Genomic DNA, 17438 nt, shown 5'->3' with positions numbered 1-17438 from the left:
TTTCTCCGTGTGAATAGGACAATAGCAAAACAGCAGTGAAGTTGTTCTGTTAACATTATGCCATCTGTTCCAAGGACTGGAACTCACTCTTCCTTGTTTCTCTTCCTGTTTTGAACCTAGCGAAATAGTGTTTTTTATTGTCCACAGCATATGCTGCAAGGCTCAGAATTTTTTCTATTAGCCTTCCTGTTACAGTTTTGTGCAACTGTTACATTTGTATTTGAGTTCAAGCACCTTCTCTTCTGCTTTGCTTCTTTTAAAAAATTTATTTTGTTGAAGTATAGTTGATTTACAATGTTGTGTTAATTTCTGCTGTACAGCAAAGTGATTCAGTTATACATATATATGTATACATTCTTTTTCATATTCTTTTCCATTATGGTTTACCACAGGATATTGAATTAAGTTCTCTGTCCTCTACAGTAGGACCTTGTTGTTTATCCATCCTATATATAATAGTTTGCACCTGCTAATCCCAAACTCCCATTCCCTCCCGCCCCCCTTTCTCATTTCCCTTGGCAACCACAAATGTTGTTCTCTATCTCTGTGAGTCATTTCTGTTTTGTAGAGAGGTTCCTTTGTGTCATATATTAGATTCTACATATAAGTGGTATCATATGGTATTTGTCCTTCTCTTTCTGACTTACTTCGCTTAGTATGATTATCTCCAGGTCCATCCATGTTGCTGCAAATGGCATTATTTCATTATTTTTTATGGCTGAGTAGTATTCCATTCTATATCTATACCACATCTTCTTTATCCAGTCATCTGTCAGTGGACATTTAAGTTGTTTTCATACCTTGGCTATTGTGAATAGTGCTTTTTTCTAAATGTACAATCACCAAAGAATCCTCCAAAGTCAGAGTTTTCTTTATGTACTATCTAATTTTCTTCTCTTGAGACTTTTTTCTTATGGTGGAATTCCCTACCTTTTTTCTTTCTCTAAGGTTGTATATTTTTTCCCTAAAATTAAAAAAAAAAACAAAGCAAAACAAAAAACTATGGTTGGGGACTTGAATGGCTATGTCCACTCAGAATTGGGTTGAATTATGATTAACAGAGAAAGACTTCCATAAATATACCTCCCACCTCTCCTCTCCTTTCAAACTAACAATGTGATATTTTCACTTTAAAGCAAGAAATTATTCTGTTGGTTTATGATTTCTTGATGGTTTCTTCCTTTCTCTGACAATAACTGAGGAATTTTTAATTGAGACTCAAGCAGAGAGAGAATGGGTATATGGAGTGTACTCACAAAGTAAATGTATTTTAATATATTTTTAAACCAAAAAATTGTATAGTGATGTTAACTCCTGCTTTTTCAACTTAAGGTCATAATTGTTCAAAATACTTTTTCAACTTAAGGTCATAATTGTTCAAAATACCCTGTATCAGAGCCATGGCGTTATTGTCAATGACATGATATGCACCACATTATTTTCAGAGTTAAATATTAACATTGTAGGTAATGTTCAGTTAAATATTAACATTGTAGGTAATGTTCAAAATTATATAAAATGAAAAGTTATAAAATGAACTGATAGGTAGTACAGGGCAAGGGAAGATAAGATTCTTCCCACTCATGCCAAACAGAGACAGCTGAGATCTTGTGGGCAGGATTTGAACTTTCACCTGCCAGTGAATTGGTGACATGGTTTAGAACAGGCAATTTCATTTAAGTTTGCATGAAAGAAGCCCTCCACAGTTACGTATTCAGTTACAGGCCTCCCAAATACAGCTTCAGACCCTTCTTGGAGATAACTTACAGTACAGTCAGCCCTCTGTATCTGCAGATACATGCAATAAGGAAAAAGAAGTCCATATTATAGATTGGAAGGATGAAACATCTAATACAAACACTTCTCAAATTTCCATTATTTTGAGTGACACCATTTGTATCATGAATATAATGCAGTGACCTCTCTCTAGCCTTTCTCCCACCTTCAGCAGTAAACTGAGACTTCGGGAGGAGAAACTGCATATGTAGCCAAGCTCCTTTTCCTCTAAGTTCTCAAGAGAGCCTGTGGGTATGGCAAGGAACACACTCTAGGGCCTTTCCTTTAAGCTGTGTGTTTTCAAAGACAGGTCTTCCTGTAGTGGGAACTTTGGTGATCCAGTTCTACCAGTAATTTGGAAAAAAATTCTATGTACTTCTGGCAGTTCAATATTAGGAAGCCCACTTGCCTCCCAATAAAGGAAATCGTCACCATTGGCACTTTTTTAGTAACGAACATGACTGTTTCTCCGTGCACCTTATATTTTAGTCATATTTATGAATTGGTTCAGAATTTAAGTGTAGCAAATGATCATTAATAGATTCTCCTTCAATCTCCATAATATTTTTCATTCGTTTTCCATAAATACTGCAGTAAGTATATATTCCCTTTTGTAATTTGTTGTATGTTCTTATGTTATGTCTGGATAATATTTTTCTTGCCATTTTGGTCTTAAAAGTTTGGGGGGGAGCCTCCTTTCCGATCATTTAATATGCCAACATGCCAAAGTATGCCACTCTAAAATGTTACATCTTGATCGTTCCTGTGTGAAACACAGAATATTTTAGATTTCTAATCATGTGAAAGTCTGGAGAAAGAAAGCGGAAGTTAATTCTTTTTTTGAATTTTTCTGTTTGTTTCTGAATGAAGCTGAGTCAGTGTTATTTAATTTATTCCACAGATGATATCTATATTAAAAAATGTACACCAAGTAAAGTCAAAATAAAAGGTTGAGTGACTACCTACAAACTGACTTAGCACTGAGAATGCCTCAAAACAAATGGACAGGACTTCCACTACCACCCATGAAAGATTACATGGGATACGCTCTTCACTGTAAACATCAAGAAACATGGATAAAATCATGAAAAAAATGTTTTCTGACATTGAAATAAAGGTGATACATGGCTGTAAACTCTGAGAGAAGGGAAAATTAAAATTAATGAGCTACCACCACACCTTTATTGGAATGACTGAGATCCAAAACCCAATGTTTTAACCTGCTTAGGCTACCACAACAAAGAACCACAAACTAAGGTGCTTAAACAACAGAAATTTATTTTCTTACAGTCCTGTAGGCTAAAGTCCAAAGTTTCATACAAAGATAAACATAATCTTATCATACAATTTAATAATCATGGTTCTTTTTGGTATTTACCTAAAGAAAATAAAAATTATATCCACACAAAAGTCTGTGCACAGATCTTTACAACAGCTCTATTCATAGTTGTGAAAATGTGTAAGCACCAAATGGTCCATAGTAGCTGAATGGATAAATAAACTGTGGTACATCCAGACAACGGAATATTATTCAACACTATGAAGAAATGAGCTATCAGGCCATGAAAAAATATGGATAAAACATAAATGCACATTACTGTGTGAAAAAAGCCATTCTTAAAAGGCTTTATGATTCTAATGATATGCCATTTTAGAAAAGGCAAAACTGTAGAAAATAAAAGATCAGTGGCTGACAGTGGTTGGTAGGAAAGAGAAGAATGAATAGGTGTGGCACAGGGAATTTTTAGGGCAGTGAAACTATTCTGCATGAAAATGTAATGTCAAATACATGACATCATGCATTTGTCAAAAGCCCATAGAACTATAGATGCAAAGAATAAATCATACCGTAAACTGGTTGAACTTCTATTTTAATAATAATATATCAAAAAAATAATATATCAATACTGGTTCATAGATTGTATCAAGTGTATCACACAAACACAAAATTGCAGTGAAGAACCTAGAAGAATGGAGGAAAATTTTCTTCCTCCCCGACACCTTATTTGTGGATATGGTTACAATGTTTAATACATTTGTCAAAATTCACCAAATTGCCCTCTTAAAATTAGTGAATTCTATTGTATGAAACCTCTGGTTATAAATATAATTTAAATTATATAGACAAAAAAGAAAAAGATAGAAGCTTTAGAATATAGTTCTGCTTCTTAATCAGCTGTGTTTTAAAATTATCTTCTCTTATCCTCATGTATTTCATCTATAAAATGATAATAAAACTGCCTCCTCTATCTGCTCCATCTAAAAAAATCTTGCCTTAATTTTCAGATAATGTAAATCATGGAAGCATGAATGAGCTTTATAAGCTATAGAATACCCTTGTAAACATCTTTTCATCCTTGTGTAATATGTGTTTAGTGGGTAGTCGAATATTTTGGGCTATGTTTGTGCTTGTGGGAAAAGATGAATATGTGGCAATCATTTATTTTCCACTTTTTCTGACATTTATAAAACTGCTTTCTGTATTTCAACCATAGTCATTCTTTTCAAATAATTTCCTCTCTAAACTAGCTTGCCATCATTTCCTTTCCAAATGATTTGAATAATACCCTTGTTTTAAAAAGCCATCCCATTCCTGGTTAGGTAGCTTGGACAGGAGTAATGCTGCTTTTTTCCTTGGTCACTCACAGATAATTCACTGTTTCCTTTCTGTCAATGAACATAGGTTGAGCACCAGTGGACAGCACTGTTCTAGGTTCAGGGGATACAAAGGAGAATAAAATGATTTTGGACACTTGTCTTTTCACCCGATTGCTTTTGCTACATTCCCCTTACTTTCCTATTCCATTGCCAAATCTTTGTTTAAGTTTTTGCTATTTTGCCATTTCCTCTTATCAGTTGCCCATCTCAACAATTTCCCCAAAGGTCACCTCACACATATACCTAAAGCACCTTTCAGATTATTTCTTTCTGTATTCAATAACTGTCAAATAATCTCCCCTGCCTATTGATGCTTTTTTCTGTCATTTATACAATCAATAGCCCAAAACTGGATTCAATATGTATTTTTTTATTATTCAAGACTAAAAAGGTATTAGCAGCTATCATTAAGATAGGGTAGGTCTAAGGACTGTGGTGCTAATGAAAACTTAAGTTAAAGCAATGACAAATTTTGTCAAAACATGAAAAAGAAGCTTGTTAAGGCAAAACTGATAGTTCCTGTGACAGAATATATATTATCTTTATATAATTTTATAAAGCATTTTCTCATCACAAATACTAAATAATAGGGCAGATATCTTTAATTCTGTATATCTGATTTCATCTGATACTTACTATTTTGAACTATTAGTGACTCCATATTTGTCTATATTTAAAACTTCTATTTCTTTAAAATCTGTTTATATTTATAAATTATAGCCTAAAAGAGTCAAAGTTTAATTTTTTTTCCAATATGAAATTGTGCAATGTATTTTTAGTGATACTTAATGCATAAACATGAAGAATTCTGCCAATAGTATAGATTACCCTATTATTTATAGGACAACTGTCTGAGGAGCAAAATAAACCCTTAAAAAGATTGCCACCAAAATAATTTGAGATATGCTGAAGTACAGCAGCTCTGTAGCTAGATAGATAGATAATTATAAACAGAGCCAGTCACCTTAAATGAAAATGACCATAGAGATCACTGAATTGGTAGGCATGTGTTAGCCTTTGTTGAGAATAAAAGGGTCAATGACTTGCACTAGCTGGTCTTTATGTTGCCCATACTTTTTACTATTAATTGGTGGTGAGGTGACAATGAACATTTTCATGATATTTGTCACCGATTAAAATCTCCTAACCGCCATGGCCACTGAGCCTGCGCGTCCGGAGCCTGTGCTCCGCAACGGGAGAGGCCACAACAGTGAGAGGCCCGCGTACCGCAAAAAAAAAAAAAAAAAAAAATCTCCTAACCAATTTTCTAGCTTTAAGTAATTTCCTCTAAACCTGTATGTGTGCACACACATAGGTTACATGTGTATACAATGACGTTTCGTGCCTTCCGTGTCTGAGATTTTAATTTTGTATTTTCCCCAAAGGATTTTACTAAGCACATATATTAAATAGTCATATTAAATATAGTGATATATGTATATATATAACATTGCAAATTTAATTGTGACAGTTATGTTTTCTGTCTATCATCTAGGGCTACTTTAAAAAGTAGCAACAGGTGAAATAAAAGCAAAAACGTCCAAGGAATAAAGGGGGAGCCAGCTTAGGGAACTGTGAATACTGTTTCCTCTTAGCATGACTTCTCCATGGCTTTTGCTGAAGGTATTATCTTTCTTGCTGACAAATTCATGAATCTGCCCAAAACTGGAAATGTGTACTCCTACTGTTTCAGCCTATGCTCATCCAGTTGATATACAACTGCAGGACAAGAGTCCCATGACCAACTCTGAGAAGGAACATTTTGCAATATGGATCTCTTACGAAAACCAGCGGTGACATTTCATGTATCATAAACCCCAGATGCAAAGCTCTGGGCCCATTTGGTGAATTATGTAAAAAGATAGCTGCTCACCAAGTAAGTTAGTGTCACAAGCTGTCACTTGCAAGAGTTTTACTTTTTGGCAAAGACGAGCAGTCAGTTTCTGTTAGATTTACTTAATCTGGATATTGTTTGGAAAACTAAAGCAATGGCTTTTGACTATCAAACCTAGGATTTGTTAAAAAACTAAAAACAAAACAGACAGCTTTTATTGTAATTAACGCAAGCACCAACGTAAATTTGTTACGAGCTATTTCTTTTCATAGCATTTTGTTTACTTTGTTTTTTCTGAGTGATAAAATCACATATGTTCAATGTAGAAAATGTATATATTTGGAAATTACAAAATGTCGAGAAAAATAAGATTGTACACCATCAGATATATATACTATTTACATATGAGTGCATATGGGTTTGTGGGTGGTATGGATGTGTAAAAATACTTGGCTATTGATCAAGATAACTTTTTATAGAAAACTTTGATTCAAAATTTTTCACTCTGAAATCAGTTTTATATTCTCCATTTATCACTTGGTAATAATGCTTACATATGGTATTATATTTAACCTTTAAAAAGTTCTTTCAGTACTGTATAATTTTCCAAGCGATGTCTACACAATTCTTGACTCAGCCAATCCCTATTTATGGAGTTTTAGATTATTTCCTTTGTGTTCATAAATATTTTTACTATTATGGATACAGATTTAATGCATATGTTTGTATAAACTTTCTGTACAAATGCTTATTTGTTTCCCTAGAAAATGCTCTTAATGTGGGAATTCTAGGATTAAGAACAGTGAGTTTTCAAAAATCTATCTTTGCATTTTAAAATTTCTTTCCCTACAGGTCGGACCAACTTTCATTTTGACCAGCAGTGGGTAGGAATGTCTGTCTCACTGTCTAGAGAACCATCTACAAAATCTTAGCCAGCTTGATATGTGTGAAGTGGTGTCTCAGTATTGTTTTAATTGAATTCCTTTGATTACTAACAAAGTAATGAATTTAATATGTACTGAATGATTATTTATATTTACTTCAAAAATTATTAATATAACCACTTTTCTATATTCCTTTTAATCTTTATGATGTCTTTGGATATGTGTTACTTTCAGTGTGTGGATGTTCATTTGTTTATATTTATTTAAGGGGATTGGCTATCTAATTTTATCCATAAAGTTTATAGATTTCATTTTTAAATGGGCAATACCAAAAAGTCAGAAGGATGCTTTCACATGGTTGTGTTTTATGGTAGTAATCTATGTAATGGGACTGCCTAATAAGTCTGGTGGGCAAATATAACCATACTTCTTTCCTTTTTTCATTTTTCCAATGAATCACTTAGCTTTCAAGAGCAACTCTTCTTCTTTTTTAACAAAAAGCCTAACCTATTTCTATCTGGCCATCCATCTTTCTCTTTCTTTGAGTTGTCTGAGTACTACGGGTGCTTTCTCACTTACACTATGTATTTACTTGCTCCAGTCATGTTTTCAATAGCAAAGTGAAGCAAGAGAAGAGGAATGTCTCATCAGTCCCCAAGCAATTTTTAATCAGTTCTTGCCACAGCAAGTAATTTTGAATGTTGGCCCTACATAATATAATGATGCTTACCCTGCACAGATGAAACACTGGCTGTGTCAGATTTATGCCGAGATTCAAGATGTTGTCTTGTTCACGTCACACTTACACGTTGAATCACTTCCCAGAGGACTACCATATGCCCGGTAGATGGGTCTGGAGAAAGTTACCCATTTGGTTGCATGCTGGGTCAGGACAAGCCTTCTTGATGGCATCTGGGTCAGATCACAAGACCTCTTTATCAGTTGTAGGAGGGGTAAGATGCAACCACTTATGCTTTACCTTAGAAGGAATAACTCAACATATCCCATACCCCTGGACCTCTAGAAATTTCACTGAGGTGTAAAGTCCCTGGATTTTTGTTGGATTTATTTCCCAACCTCTGACACACACATCTAGAGTAGTTGCTACTTCTTGCTCATGAGGTTCAATCAGCATAATGTCATCAATATAATGGTCCTGGCTGATACCTTGTAGAAAGGAAAGGTGATCAAGATCCCTGAGAACTAAATTATATCATAAAGCTGGAGAGTTATATACCCCGAGATAGGACAATGAAGGTGTATTGTTGGTGTCAGCTGAGAGCCAACTCATTCTGGTGGTCTTTAAAGGGATAGAGAACAAAGCATTTGCCTAATCAGTAGCTGTGTACCGCGTACCAGGGGACATGTTAACTTGCTCAAGCAATAAGATCACATCTGGCACAGGAATTGCAATTGGAATCGCACACTAGTTAAGCTTATGATAATCCACTATCGTTCTCCAAGATCCATCTGTCTTCTGCACAGGCCAAATAAGAAAGAAAAATGGAGATGTGGTGAGAATCACCACCCCTGTGTCTTTCAAGTTCTTGACGGTGGCAGTAACCTCTGCCATCCTTCCAGGAATGCAGTATTGCTTTTGGTTTACTATTTTCCTAGGTAGAGGCAGTTCTGATGGCTTCCATTTGGCCTTTCCCATTATAATAGCCCTCGCCTCACAGACCAGTGAACCAATGCTGGGATTTTGCCAGGTGATGAGCATGTTCATTCCAACTATATACTCTGAAACTGGGGAAATAATGACAGAACGGGTTCAAGGATCTACTGGACGCACTGTGCAAAGGACCTAAACTAAAATTCCATTGATAATCAGGCCTTCATAAACCACTGCTCCGGTGGAGCACAGTGACGTTTTAGACCTCCTGGAATCAGTGTCGGTTCAGAACTGGTGCCCAGTGATCTCCAAAAGGTCTGACCATTTCCTTTTCCCCAATACACAGTAAGCCTGGGAAAGGCTGGGAGAAATATTAACAGTATAAATGTTACAGGGTTTTTATGTTTCGAGTTAAATTTTATTCACTTGACCCAGAACTTTGCTGCCCGTAAAGATCAAGTAAGAATTTGGTAGGCTTTCTATCTATCTCACTTCCAGGAACACTATGATCAACGAGCTAACACCACAGGCTTCTGTGAGTCAAATTATTCTGACTGCTTCTTTAACTCTATTGTTCTTTATGACAGCCACACCCACCTTACCTTCAGTGGTTGAGTGCCACCACTTAGCCCCAGCCACTCCAGGACCCAATCACTCTCATTGCACTAATGTTTCCCAATCCAGTAACATGCTTTCCACTGGAAAGTTTGGTCTAGAGAAAAAAGCAATCACAGAGGATGCTGAGGCTCCTTCACAAATTTCTCACAGTCTTTTATCTTTTTCAACTGATTTTTATTGGAGTATACTTGATTTACAATGCTGTGTTCGTTTCAGGGGTACAGCAAAGTGAGTCAACCGTACATATACAAATACCCACTTTTTTATTAGATTATTTTCCCATATAGGTCACTATAGGGTATTGAGTAGAGTTCCCTGTACTATACAGAATGTCCTTATTAGTTATTTATTTTATATATAGTAGTGTGTATATTTCAATGCCAATCTCCCAATTTATCCCTACCTCCCCCTTACCCCCTGGTAACCATAAGATTGTCTTCTACATCTGTAACTCTATTTCTGTTTTGTAGATAAGTTTGTTTGTACCTTTTCTTTAGATTCCACATATAAGCGATATATAATATTTGTCTTTCTCCGGCTGACTTACTTTACTCAGTATGACGATCTCTAGGTCCGTTCGTACTGCTGCAAATGGCATTATTTCTTTCTTTTTCATGGCCGTATTCCTCCCAGTCTTGATGAAATGTATGTCTTCTGAACTTGCCCAGGGAGAGTGAATAGGTTTTAAATGACAAATCCACTCTAACATTCCAATCTCCCTAACGTTGTTTTCCCCAGATTTTTTTATTTTAACTTTTTATTGTATATTGGAGTATAGTTGATTTACAATGTTGTGTGTGTTTCAGGTGTACAGCAAAGTGATTCAGTTATACATATACAAGTATCTATTCTTTTTCAAATTCTTTTGCCATTTAGGTTGTTACATAACATTGAGCAGAGTTCCCCGTGCTATCAAGTAGGTCCTTGTTGATTATCCATTTTAAATATAGTAGTGTGTACATGTCAATCCCAAACTCCCTAACTATCCACAGACTTAGAGGATGAATTCGTTTTCCCCGCTTTAATGAGGTATAATTTACTAAGTTTAAGATGTACAATGTGTGGGTTTGATACACTTATTTATTGCAATATGATTACCATGATAACGTCAGCTAACATCATGTCACATAATTACCCTTTCTTTCTTGTGGTGAGAATCTTTAAGATCTTCTCTCTTAGCAACTTTCAAAGGTTCTCAAAAAAGCAAAAATAGAACTATCATATGATACGACAATTCCACTTCTAGGTATATGCCCAGAGGAAATGAAAACAGGATACTGAAGAGATACCTGCACTCCCATGTTTATTGCAGCATCATGCACAATAGCCAAGATATGCAAACAACCTAAGTGCCATCCTGCCATTTGTGACTACATGGATGGACCCTGAAAGCATTACGGTAAATGAGGTAAGTCAGAGAAAGTAAAAAATTGTCTGATATCACTTACATATGGCATCTAAAAGATCCCCTAAGGCTTTGAATTTCTTCCTCTACATTAAGGCAAGGCAGGTCCAGCATTTTCATTTGCTCTCTGTGGTCTACCTTTCAGTTCAAGTTTCAGCCCACCAATGGAAACAGATGATAATTTATAAAAGAAATAATTTTCTGAGTATAGTTGCTTTACAATGTTGTGTTAGTTTCTGCTGTACAGTGAATCTGTTATACGCGTACATATATCCACTCTTTTTTAGATTTCCTTCCCATTTAGGTCACCACAGATCGTTGAGTAGAGTTCCCTGTGCTAAACAGTAGGTTCTCATTAGTTATCTATTTTATATCAATGCATAGGAGAGTATATATGTCAATCCCAATCTCCCAATTAAAGCAAATAATTCTGATATATTTGGTACTCAGGAGAAATCTTTCCGTTCTTCATTAGGAGATTCTATGTCATCATTTTCGAATCATTTTCTTTGTACTTTGTTTTTAGAGTTATTTTTTATTTAATTAAATATTGGTAATAATCTTGATGACATTATTGGTAATAATATTGATGGCAATGATTGTGACAGGAATGTCTAGCATTTACTGTGTGCCAGCTCTTTGGCAGGCATTCTTAGCAATGCTTTTATCAGTGCTTTTTAAAGAAGTAACTCGTCAGTCCTCAAAACAACCCCTAGAGGTACAACTGTAATTGTCTTCTTTTTACACATGAGGATGTTGTGGCATGAGTGTAAGAAATCTGCTCCGGGTCTCCCAGCTCGTGTGAGAGGCGCCAAATGAGAAGAGCTCTCAACATCACATTTAAACCTTACAACCCTTCAGAAAATGCCGTATGAGGAAGGTACTCTGATCATCACTCTTTGGGGCCAACAACAAAAAAGCATTAAGTTTCACACAGTTGGGTAACTTCCCCACACCCACTAAGTGGCGGAGTTTGACTTGTTATGTCCTCTGTCCGTAGGGGCTGGGTTCAGTGCTCCCAAGTAACACTTCCTGTGTTAAGGACATGGAAGTCGCAGCTGAGCCCACGTTGAACTAAGGCACGGGTCAGCAAACTCTTCACAAAGAAAGGCCAGAAAGTAAATATTTCAGGCTTTGCAGGTCACAGTCTCTATCACAACTAATCAACTCCAAGGCAGTGTGAAAGAAGTCATAGACAATACATAAGCAAATGAGCATGGCTATGCTCAAATAAAACTATTTACAGGGCTTCCCTCGTGCCGTAGCGGTTGAGAGTCCGCCTGCCAATGCAGGAGACACGGGTTCGTGCCCCGGTCCGGGAGGATCCCGCATGCCGCGGAGCGGCTGGGCCCGTGAGCCATGGCCACTGAGCCTGCGCGCGTCCGGAGGCTGTGCTCCGCAACGGGAGAGGCCACAACAGTGAGAGGCCCGCGTACCGCAAAACAAACAAACAAACAAAAAAAAAAATTAAAAACAAAAATAAAAAGTGAGAGGGTATTCCAAGGGGTACAGGATCCAATTGAAAGGGTTTCTAGTGGCCAAAGCTGGAAAAAAATTGAGAAACAGAATAAATAACAAAGTATTGGAATATAACCCAGAGTATGTGTAAAATAGATATTCATGAGTCCAGACTGATGTAAATAAATGATCAGATAAGTAAAGAACTGATGGAAAATAGACAACTCTTTTATACAAAAGAATTCCAAATGATTATGTAAATCTCCTCACCGAAGAGGTGGAGGATAATTCCCCACTCCTAAATTTTGGGCTACACTTAGGGACTTGCTTCCAAAGAATATGGTATGGAAAGAGGGAGTTGAATGACTTTACACTGTAGAAAGCTGGTGACCAAGGTTAACCTCATCAGTGATAAGTCGTGAAGGCCTGTTGACAGGATGTACCCTTGACATGACGTCTTGAAAATGATACTTCAGTTTTGTGGTCTTCTCCCCTGAAAGCCCATAACCCTAGTCTATGACAGAGACCAGAGTAACCTAAGGATGCTTAATGACTAAATGTAATGAGGTAACCTGGATGGGATCTTGGAAGAGAAAAAAGAACATTAGGGAAAACTAATGAAATCTTAATAAAGTATGGCATTTAGTTAATAATAATGAGTCAATATTGCTGTTTAGTTGTGACAAATGTACTGTAGTAATGTAAGATGTTAACAATTGGGGAAACTAGATGCAGAATATACACGAATTATCCGTATTATCTTTACTTTTTGGTAAATCAGATACTATCTTAAAACATTAGTTAAATACAAAAAACCCACACAGGAATAATTGCAATTTTAAAAAAACCAGCTTCTCAGATTCCACAACATAATTTTCTTTTTTAAGGACTGAAAACTCAATGAACCTGACATATATGGACAGGTGAAAAAGAACAGTTAATTCTTTATGGTTAATGGCATAATGATGATGATTAACAGTGAGGGCCTTAGTCTGTTATTCGTAGTACACAATTATGTGTGTGTGCACCTGTCTGCACATTAGCAAAACAGCGAATATAAGATTCCCAGTGGTGTTTCTTAAGTACAAGAAAGGGTTAGCCAGTTGAGTTGGGTAATTCCTAAGCTTTCTTGCATCTCAATGATTTTCTGATCCCGATCCTGAGAGCTAATCTTGTGACCCTTACGTGCTCTGACCTCTTGCTATAGTATTCTCAAGTATCAGGTAGTTAAGCTTCCAGAATCTAAAGTTCTTGAGGCAAAAACACTATACTGAATAAATGGGAACGAGACGTTAGGTATGATACGCAGTTATCCAAGAGGGTTGTGCTTTAGACCTGGTTTCACCACTTATGAACCACCTATGCACTGCCCAAAATAGCTTTTCTAAAATGAAGATCATCGATTCTATAGAACTGAGGCAACCCACATTACGAAAGCTGTTAAATGTTATTGACATATAAGATATTATCGTCATGCTGGCAAGGATATTCTGTGCCACCACGTTTTCAGAAGTTGGAGTATTGATTCTGTAAGAGGAAGTTATATTTTAAACAAAGAAGTGTTGTATTTGGGGCTATCCTAAACATAATGCTAATAGAATACAGAAATTCTCTTAAAAAAATCCAGAAATGATAAAGTTCATATTCTAAAGTAAAAGCACATACAATACCAGAAATAGAGAAGAAAAAAGAAGTTTGTATATAATGTTAACCTTATCGTTTCAGATGGAAAATTAGGCAGTGTTTTCCAGACTCATAATAATGTATGCATTTTTCTCTTTCAAAATCATTCTTCCTAAGGGTAATTACTACACTAAATTCTGTAAATGCCATGTAAAAGCCCCAAGTTTCTAAAACAATCAAGAAAATTTTATACACTAAAATTTCTTTAAATATTATAGATTATTTTAAAAAATAATAAACACTGTCTTCCTAATGTTTTGTTTTAAGCTAATTACCCCCAACAGAGAACAGGCCTGACATCCTCCTTACAGGTGATCTGGGTGGTGTTTCTGCGTTAAGCCTTGACCAGCTTCAGTAGATTCTTTACTGCCCTTCCCTACCGCCTGCTGATTCTTTCCCCAAAGCTTTTGTTGTTGTTGTTATTCTTCCATTAATGCTTCCATTTCATGCTTTGTGAGGTACTTTGCTGTAATTACTACATAAATCAGATAGGATCACACACCTGGTCTTTGTATTTTTCTCTTTTTTCTGGGTACTGAAGAAGAAAGAAAGAAAATGAGATCAGAGCCCTTCTTCTCATAGAAAAATTGAAAGCCCTAGGGACTTTGTAAAGTTACATTAGCTTGAAAAAGGACTTTACCAAACATGTTCTAATCCTCTGGGATGAGTTGTCTAGAATTAATGGGAAAGACTAGAATAGAATCTAACATCTTGAAAGAAATTATTTTATATATATATATATATATATGTACACACACACATATATATGTATATATAAAATATTCACACACAGTATACATACTATATATACTATATATTATAGTATATTATAATATGTAATACACATACACTAATTGCTCTAACTCCTTTTCAGGTTTTAAAAAAATTATCTAGTTTGTTTTCCATTTAATGCTTAGCAGTTTTCACTTAACATCTGTCTCCAACTGGTTCCTACAGTGCCAAAGACACAAAGAGAAAAAGATTTTTTTGAGCCATGCACCTCCTGTGCTCTTCTCGAAGCTGGTGTACGTGTAAGAAATTCAAAGAAGTTTCTGATATTATCTCTTACTGTTAAGTACTTAGGCATGATTTATCCATTATGTCTGTGTCATCTAACTAGCTAGCTAGCTACCCATCGATAGCATTTTATGGAGTGCCTACAAATGTCAGGCCCTGAGCTAGTTGTTTCAAACTTTTAGATATGTTTATTTAAGTCTCACAACAAATTTGCAAAATTGCAAAGCAGGTATAAGTAAACATAGTATGTTACTAGATGGAAAATAGAAAATGATAGGAAATTATAGTATAAAGCAGTCTACAAAAATCATACGAATTTAGAATCCTAAGAGATGAAGAAACACCTTAAAAGTATCAAATCCTCCTTGCCTCATTTATTCTTTGTATGAACTGAGTTCTTCAGGAGTTTGACGATTGCCTGAAGTCATACAGTCTTTTCTGAGCCGAAATTACAACTCAGGACCCATAATTCCTTGTCAAAGTTGCTCTCCATCGTGTTATTTGGCCTTCCTCAGTGCCAATAAATGACCAACCATAATATAACTTTTCTAGAATTTGAAAGAAGGCAATATTATTCTGGCTGGTGATGACTAAGAGTCAGCATCCCGTCATTATGCACATTGTGTTTGTTCACTTTTAGAAATATCTCAGTGTTACAATAAAAGATATGAGGGTTTCCTTATTCTTTGGGGACTTCATGGAACACACCTAATGGAACTTCATGGGACACATTTTTGCTGTTTCACAGAGTTCCCAAGACCTCTAGAACATGGGGGAGAATCTGTTTTAATTTCCATTTTATCATTACAGTTTCTGTGCTCACTGATATGCTCATTTCACCTCTCAGGCTGATAAAACAATACAAACATGGTCTTCAAAAATAGCTCTTAAACACAGGGAGAAAAATAATCGTTGTGAAAGATATGAAAGATGCTCTGAGAGGTTTATGAACAAGACTTCATAAACTTCTAAGACTTGGGAGGGGGTAAACAGGAAGAAGAAACACACTTTACAACCCAGTTGATAAAAAGTCAATGGTGTTTTGTTTGCACTGTACTCTCAGACACCGGCAAGCCACACATGAGAAGGCTTGTGTTTGGCCGACTAAAAAGGAACTGTGTTAATTTCCTATTACTGCTGTAACAAAATTTCCACATACTCAGTGGTTTAAAACAACATAAATTTATTTTCTTATATTTCTGGAGGTGAGAAATGCAAACTCAGTCTCAATGGGCTAGAAATCAAGGTGATGGCAGAACTCGTTTTCTTTGGAGGCACTTGGGGAGAACCCATACATTTCTTGCTTTTTCCAGCTTCTAGAAACTTTGCACATGCCTGGGCTCACGGCCACATCACTCAGCCTCTGCTTCCGTCGTCACCTCTCTTTCTCTGATTCTGACCTTCCTGCCTACTTCTTATTCAGACCTTTCTGATCACGTTGGGCCCACTTGGATAATTCAGGATAATCTCCTCATCTCAAGATCCTTAATTTGATCACATCTTCAAATTCCCCTTTGCCACCTAAGGTAACATATTCACACGTTCTGGAGATTAGGGTATTATTTTTCCTACTACAAGAACCATCTGTTTCTCAGCTATGATAACACTATATTTCTCCAGCCTGTTCCTCACTAAGGAGAATACATAACTTCATGTATATATGCAAGAAGGCAAGTAATTTTTTTTGGTTATGCAACAACACAGGGAACTGCCTTTTTTTTTCCTAAATCCAATATTTATATATATATATATTTCTTTTTTTTAAACATCTTTATTGGAGTATAATTGTTTTACATTTTTGTGTTAGTTTCTGCTGTACAACAAAGGCAATCAGCTACATGTATACATATATCCCCATATCCCCTCCCTCTTGCGTCTCCCTCCCACCCTCCCTATCCCACCCCTCTAGGTGGTCACAAAGCACCGAGCTGATCTCCCTGTGCTATGCGGTTGCTTCCCACTAGCTATCTTTTTTACATTTAGTAGTGTATATATGTCCATGCCACTCTCTCAATTCATCCCAGCTTACCCTTCCCCCTCCGCATGTGCTCAAGTCCATTCTCTACTTCTGCATCTTTATTCCTGCCCTGCCCCTAGGTTCTTCAGAACCTTTTTTTTTTTAGATTTCATATATATGTGTTAGCATACAGTATTTGTTTTTCTCTTTCTGACTTACTTCACTCTGTATGACAGACTCTAGGTCCATCCACCTCACTACAAATAACTCAATTTCTTTTCTTTTTATGGCTGAGTAATATTGCATTGTATATGTGTGCCACATCTTCTTTATCCATCCATCTATTGATGGACACTTAGGTTGCTTCCATGTCCTGGCTATTGTAAATAGTGCTGCAGTGAGCATTGTGGTACATGACTTTTGATTTTCACCTTCAGAATAATGAAGTATGTTGGACAGCCCTCCCCACCTCCGTTAGAATGCAGGTGATTATGGTGGTTGAGTAAGCACTGGTGTTGAGGTCAGATGACACATGC

General features: G+C 36.2%; 1 long non-coding RNA gene across 1 annotated transcript in view; it reads left to right on the top strand.

The window, feature by feature from the left end:
* LOC137211013 (uncharacterized) overlaps window positions 1–10784 on the top strand; it is a 36580-nt gene extending 25796 nt beyond the window's left edge. The window contains exon 3 of the long non-coding RNA XR_010936851.1: window positions 10629–10784. This is a non-coding gene — a long non-coding RNA (uncharacterized lncRNA). The remainder of the gene's footprint in view (window positions 1–10628) is intronic.
* Window positions 10785–17438: the final 6654 nt, after the last annotated feature.

Source organism: Pseudorca crassidens, chromosome 18 (assembly GCF_039906515.1).
Source record: "Pseudorca crassidens isolate mPseCra1 chromosome 18, mPseCra1.hap1, whole genome shotgun sequence".
Classification (NCBI taxonomy): domain Eukaryota; kingdom Metazoa; phylum Chordata; class Mammalia; order Artiodactyla; family Delphinidae; genus Pseudorca; species Pseudorca crassidens.
Note: the sequence above shows the minus strand (reverse complement) of the source record. Positions and strands in the feature narration are given on the sequence as shown.